Source organism: Solanum lycopersicum, chromosome 2, assembly GCF_036512215.1.
Source record: "Solanum lycopersicum chromosome 2, SLM_r2.1".
In the NCBI taxonomy this organism is placed as follows: Eukaryota; Viridiplantae; Streptophyta; class Magnoliopsida; order Solanales; family Solanaceae; genus Solanum; species Solanum lycopersicum.
Window position 1 is genome coordinate 24,811,704 of NC_090801.1, and position 7,040 is coordinate 24,818,743.

Sequence of the window (7,040 nt, forward strand, 5' to 3'; positions counted from 1 at the left end):
CGTAGGTAACCAGGATCAGCACGCAGTGCACTGTTGATCCAGTTGAACGCTCCGCAATCACTTGGTGAGCCTCCTTGCATTCCGGAGGACATCCCTTTATTGGTTTTTTTAGCTAAGTTCATTAAGATGTTGTTGGTTCTGTCCCAACATCCATCTCAGTTATTAGAGGCTTCATAGACAGATAGACAGTTAGTATATTAGTTTTAGAGTCTCTTCTGTTTTATAACTTCATATGTTCAAGTGTTGAGACTTAAGTGTCGATTTTGGCCAGATCATTATCTTAAGTATTTCCTTTAATCATGCTCTATTTCTTGATGGAGTTGAGTTAAGTCCCAAATTATTATATTAGGTATTTCTTTTAATCATGCTCTATTTCTTGATTGAGTTGTGTTAAGTCCCAAATTATTATATTAGGTATTTCTTTTAATCATGCTCTATTTCTTGATTGAGTTGAGTTAAGTCTTCCTTTTAGTTAAGTAAGTTAGGACAAGGGTTCGCTTGAGGGCCAGCAATGGTCTTTGAGTGCCGGTCACATCAAAGGTGTAGGCTCCGGGCGTGACAATAGAAGGACGTTGGGTGTCTTATCTCATCCCTCTGATGGTGAAACATGGAAATATTTTGATAATGTATATACTGATTTTTCTAGTGAACCAAGAAATGTTAGATTGGGTTGTGTTCAGATGGCTTTACACCATTCTCTAATGCAGCTTCGCCTTATTCATGCTAACCGGTATCTCTTACTCCGTATAATCTGTCTCCTAAAATGTGCATGACCAGTCCCTACATATTTCTAACCCGTATTTCAAAAATTCTTATTGATGTCTATCTACAACCATTGATAGATGATCTCAAACAATTGTGGTTTGAAGGCATTTTGACTTATGATATATCATCTAAGCATAATTTTGTTATGTGTGCTTCAATGTGGACAATTAATGATTTTCTTGTATACGAGATGTTGTCTGGCTGGATGACGGCTAGAAATTTAGCATGTTCTTTTTTACATGGAAAATAATAAATACATGGTTTGACTGTCATTGCCAGTTCTTGCCATTGGACCATGAGTTTAGAAATATGAAAAGTGATTTTAGGAAAAATAAGGTTGATAGTGACCCTCGCGACCATTACTCACGCGGCATCAAATTTGGGAGAGAGTTTCTCAATTACCTAAAGTTACAAAATCTTCACCTTCTAGAATTCCTGGATATGGTGTTGAACATAATTGGACCACACAAAGTATATTTTGGGGGTTGCCGTATTGGAAGGACAATCTGCTATGGTATAATCTTGATGTGATGCACATTGAAAATGTTATTTTGGTAATTTTTTTAACATAATGATTGATGTTAAGGGTAAGACAAAAGACAATCCAAAAGCAAGAATGTACTTAAAGGAATATTGTAGGAGAAAAGAGTTAAGGCTACATGAATTACCTAATAGTAGAATAGTAAGCCAAAATCCAAATTTTCATTCATATTGAATGAGAAATGAGAAATTTGTGAGTGGTTTAAAAAATTAAGGATGTCGAAGGGCTATGCTTGGAATTTAGGAAAGCGGGCAGGTATGAATGAAGAAGAATTGATAGGTATGACAATTAAAGATTGTCATGTCTTCATGGAAACTTTAAATCCTATCGCTTTTAGCCATCTACCAAAAAGGAAATGGTAACCAATCACAGAGGTAAGTCTTTTTTTAAAGACTTGTGTTCTTAAAAGTTGTTGGAGAGTAGTTTAGATCGGATGGAGGAAAGTATTGTTGTTATTAATACTAAGTTGGAGAAGATATTTTCATGTGGTTTTTTTCATGTTATGGAGCATCTTCTAATTCACCTTTTACAACAAGCCCGACTTGGCAGTTCGATTGAAACAGGATGGATGTAACCATTTGAGAGGTATCCAGAAATATTCACAAATTATATATATTCACCAATTATTTTATTAACATATATATACACATATAAATGCAGAAAAATTGGCAGATCCAAGCAAACAATTAAGCAAAGGGGAAAGATCGAAGAATCATTTGTTCAAGGTCATATTCGGAGAGAACTGATGATTTTTTGTTCATATTACTTTAGTGATGATGTGTCATTTAGGAGAAACATTCCCAATCACAATGAAAAAGGCAATGATGATCCTTCATTTCCATCAATATCAATTTTTAATCAAAATGGTCAAGGATCTAAAAAGCGTGGAAAGTGAAGATTCACTTATATGGAAATGCAATCAGTTGTCACACATATTTTTCTTAATTACCCATATATTCAACCATATCTCAAGTATGTGTTAAAAATATGCTATCTAATTACATAATAATAAGTACTTGAATGTAAAATGATCAGTTTGTTCGTAAACACATGATGTAACGAATCCATCTATACAGAATTTTTTAAATGGCTATACAACTATGTAAGTGTGCAATTACTAAGTATTTAATAATATATTCAATTTATACTAAATTATATTACTTGAAATAAAAATCACGTACGTTTATTATGAATACTCAAGTGTCCAACATTTTCAATTAGTGAAAGAAGTAGCACTTGGACCCGAATCTCAAGTACTGACAATGCATAAGTATTGTGTCAATGGGTGTAAGTTTCAAACTGAACAAGTTTCTAGGAACAAGAAAACAGATAATAGTGGTGTCTACATATAAGGTGATGTTGATGGTATTGGTCAAACTATTGAATACTATGGTGTCCTTCATGAGATTATTGAAGTTATGAGCCTTTTATCATTGCATAAAATGTCAAAAAGTGTATTACACTTCATATCCATTGTGAAAAGAAAAAGCTGATTGGTGGATCTTCATAAAAAGTAAGACTATGGGAAGAATTGAAATTGACAATGCCTTAGATGTGGCGTATCAAAATGATGTTGCAAATGTTCAACAATAAGTTGATGTTGAATTGTAAACCACACTAGAACATCCTCAACACATATTAGAAGAAGTATCTGATGACAAGATACTGAATGTTGAGGAAGAAATGTCTGAAAATGAGGAAAAAGGAATCATTTGAAGACGAATATTGGGACGAAAATATAAATGAAACAAGTGAGGAGGAAAAATGGGAGGAAGATAGAATTGAAACAAGCAAGGAGGAATATTGTATAATATATGAAAGTTAGCTAGTATATTTGTAAGTTACTGTATTTTGGTAATTTTATTGAATTTATGATTTTTATATATATTATACATGTAATTTGAATACAGATGTCAACAAGCGGTGAAAATGATAGACATCGCGAGCATCGTGGAGTTAGCCCACATAAACAAGATAAAAATAAGAAGTCTACGAGACCCATAGATTCTGAGGACATTGCAAGATCTATTTCTTCTGCGCTAGAGTGCATCAACCATGATACACATGTACGTGTTTTACCATTTGATACAGTGGATCCTCGACTGTATTATCCAAATTACAAAAAAAAAGTCGGTGCTTCCTCTTCTTCACAGGCCTTGCCTTCTTTACGCCTCGTGGACCTACAATTACAAGCTATTCATCGAGGACTACCCTTGTCGGCGGACACTCTGTCTCCTACATTTATTCCATCTCCCACAGGTGCATCTTCTCAGTTATCTTTCATGAGGATTAGAGATTCTAGTAGAGACCAGCTAGATGCTATGGTCGGTACGCCTCCATTGACTCAACATTTTGAGCATGTATCAGCTGCAGCTACAGCTGCAACTACACCTAGTGCTACACAAAATGACGGGATGCCTCCTATAGTCCCTGGCCAGAAGGACAGACTTGGTAGAGCTATGATTGAGCTTGATGAATCATCGTAAGTTTGCTTTGTTATCTAATTGTTAGTTTATTTTTTTTGTTCGTGATACTTTTATATATCATTCATGAACTAGCATATTTACTATCTATTTTGCAGGTGGAACCGACAAAGAATGTTGTTGGGAATTTAAAATAAAGTGTTAGGAGACTATATGCGCAAGACGATGTTTAATAATTTTAAGGTACACATTATTTAGTTAAAGTTGATTAGTATACTTATATTTTTTTACTATCTAATTAACGATATTCAATTTTTTTATTCCGAATATGTGTACTTGGGAGCTGAGACACAATCAATCCATCTCAACCACATTTGAGAGGAAAGCATCCTCTAGACTGTCTGCCTGGCTAAAGAAAGTTCGGGATGATGGTGAACATCCGGATTGGAGGTTTCCGCATGTTCATGATGAACTTGGTCTGCATCAAAAACAGATAATTTTAAGGCAATATCAGACCAAGTACAAAAGGCTAAAGATAGTCTTAAAGGTGGCTCCTTGCACACCAAAGGTGCAAAGTTCGTTGGAACAATTACAAGAGAGATGTTAAGTTCTGATTTAATTTTTTAAATAAATAATTAGTTGATTCATATATATAGTTATAAATTTCAGTTTTTTATTCATAGGAAAAATAATTGAGGCGCACTCCCATTGCACCGGAGGATTTCAAGAAGACTCATATTAGGAAAAAAGAAAATAAGTCGGATCCGGATGTCTGGGTGGAAGAAAGAGATGAACAAACTTTAGTAAGTTATTTAATATGAAAAATATATATTAATAGTGAATATATTTATGACATGTATATATTGACGTCAATTTTTATAGTTAATATACAAAATCAATTTCAGAATTATGTCGGTGAGAATGTAGATAGTTCGGTTCAAATGACACTTCAACTTTCCACCCATATTTGGACAGAAAAAGTTATTGGGGGGGCACACAAGGGTAGAGTCTATGTTCTAGGCTCTCAGAATGATGTAAGATGACTCCAGTCAGGCTTAGAAAGAATTGGATCGTCTAGTCAAGTTGAGACCCTTGACAGTGTTCAGATTGCTGCTATGTCGGATCATATAGCTAAACTTACAACGGCATATGCAAAGTCGAAGCAGAAGAGAGTAGTTAAACAACAAAGTATGAGTAAGACCCTTTAGCAAATGAAAGAACAAGTTATGAACCTCTCCTGTAGACCAACTACATTGGCTCCCGACGACAGTTGTGATGATGATGATTGTGTAGGAGTCACTCCCTATCTAGTTTACATCTTGGACATTTATGCATTTTTTTGTACATTTGAACAAATTTCGAACCATGTTTTGAAAGACTTAATAAGTATTTAAATTTTTATTTAGATACTTTCAATTGTTATTTTAATTTTCTTATTTTTTTTGTTCTGTACATTATTTATATAATTTTGTCTTTGATTAGGCTGAATAGTATATAGAAATTGGATTGAATTGAATTTGAAAGTGGGCAGCAGAAACTGTGTAAAAAATTGCAAAAAAAAGTGAAGGACAACGTGGTTTATTCTATCGCTTTTCTGGTTTTAATTTTTTTTAAAATCCAAAAAGCGACGAACAACATTTTTTAGTCCATCGCTTTTTTTGGAGTTGCAGAAAATAAGATTTCCAGTAGAAACAACTTACAGGGTCCTTTTGTCTGTCGCTTTTTCAGGTTTCCAAAAATCAAATTTCAAGAAAAATTGGCTTAATTTTTTCATCTGCATTTTTTCCTATGTCGTCTAGCTAATCGCATGTATCTCGATGGATACACAGTTTCAACTACCATGTCCTCATAAGCTGACCAATCTTCCTTATCTTTAATTGGAACAATTGGAATCTCATATGCAACCTAATTACAGAGCAATACACATTATCTTATTTGATACATAACATTTACACACATTATCTAATTTTATACATAACATTTACAAACACATCACAACTACAAAAAATACATACTTGTCCTATCAAGTGTGTTTGATGATACAAATGTCTCTTTGTAAGCTCCGCCCAGATGTGTACCATCGACAAAAACTATTAGTTTGCAGTTTCGAACCCTCTAATCAATGGTCTTAAAGCTACGAACTTATACATAAATTCATCTTCCTCAATCTTATGCATCCTTATATGAGAATTTGGTTACACAGTATTTTGCATGTATATGTATCTGAACAACTCTCTATATCCAGTAGATGGTTTATTCCTTGATCATTTCTAGTGCACGTTATTTAGCACGTCATGCCTGGTAAGATATTTGATCCCCATAGAATTCTCAATTTTTTGCAATTATATCTTTCAGAGTATGAATTCATTTATGGTTGACCAATTTTGGAAGAAGTCAAACAACTTGCAAATTCGACTGTTGCTTGATTTTTAGTTAGTACTCTATCCCGCATTGGACACGCGTGCTCACTATTGAATTGTCTAACTTTGAAAACATCATATTTTTCATGGAGGAAGCCTTCATAGTTCATCCACATTTATTCGAAAATCATACCAACACATAGTTGTACAATTTTTTTCATAATATTAATACACATAGTAGTTACATGTTATAATAAATAAAACACTAATGTTTAAAGTAATCAAAGAACGATATGCATGAATGTATCAACAATATTAAAAGACCAACATAATAATTTAGTGTAATATATCAGAGTAAACAAAATTTATATATTCACGTATTACAATTTTTTTTGGAATGTATCGACTATATGATTGTTGAGGGTAAATTATTTAATGTTTCAACGGTACTATATTAACTTATCAAAAGTATTAAATCAATGTATCAACATTATTAACGATTAAATAAATAATGAATCATGTATTAAAACTTTTTGGAATGTATTGACTGCCTGATTTTTGGGATAAAATTTTGTAATGTTTCAACAACATTATCTTAATGTATCTACAATATTAACTTACTGTATCATTATCAGTCAACCACAAATCATATTCAATAAATTAAACAAAAATCAAAATCAAAGACTTTCAAATTACTAACGTATCAAACATTAAAACAAAATAATTGTATCGCCATTTATAGATCTAAAGAATCCAAATACTCCCATTGATCTAATTTGTAACTTTCAGTTCTGGAATAGGGAAAGAGATTTTGTATCCTGTGATGTGTCTTCTACACACGTAATTTCTTCACATGTTCCATCAAAGTTATGTACATTACCGCCAATCTTTTCACTTGTTTAAATGCATAATGGATACGTTGCAAATCCTGGGTCACTTTTTTGACTTCTA

The 7,040-nt window shown here is 33.1% G+C and overlaps 1 pseudogene; it reads left to right on the top strand.

Annotated features, from left to right (window-relative positions):
- The first annotated feature begins 3,942 nt into the window (after positions 1-3,942).
- On the top strand, positions 3,943-5,220 carry LOC138341954 (uncharacterized; annotated as a pseudogene).
- The last annotated feature ends 1,820 nt before the right edge of the window (positions 5,221-7,040 follow it).